The following is a 298-nucleotide window of genomic DNA, read 5'->3' as shown; positions in this document are numbered from 1 at the left end:
GCCCAGGCGGGTCTCGAAGCCGCGGGCTCAGGCAATCCACTCACCTCGGCCTCCCAAAGGGTGGGATTACAGGCTGAGCCACTGAGCCTGGCTGCCTCATTATTGATAATTGCAAAATATTGGCAGCTACTTAATTGTATAAGCATGGGAAATTGGTTGAATAAACTGTGATACATACACACACAATGAATATTATGTGGTACAAAAAATAATGAAGAATTCTATAAACTGATGTGATGTACATTCCAGACGATATTGCAAAAGAGCATATATAGTGTGCTACATTTTGTGAAAGAAA

Source organism: Carlito syrichta, unplaced genomic scaffold (genome assembly GCF_000164805.1).
Source record: "Carlito syrichta isolate Samal-C Ts95f unplaced genomic scaffold, Tarsius_syrichta-2.0.1 Scaffold309108, whole genome shotgun sequence".
Taxonomy (NCBI): Eukaryota; Metazoa; Chordata; class Mammalia; order Primates; family Tarsiidae; genus Carlito; species Carlito syrichta.
This window is presented reverse-complemented; position numbering follows the sequence as displayed.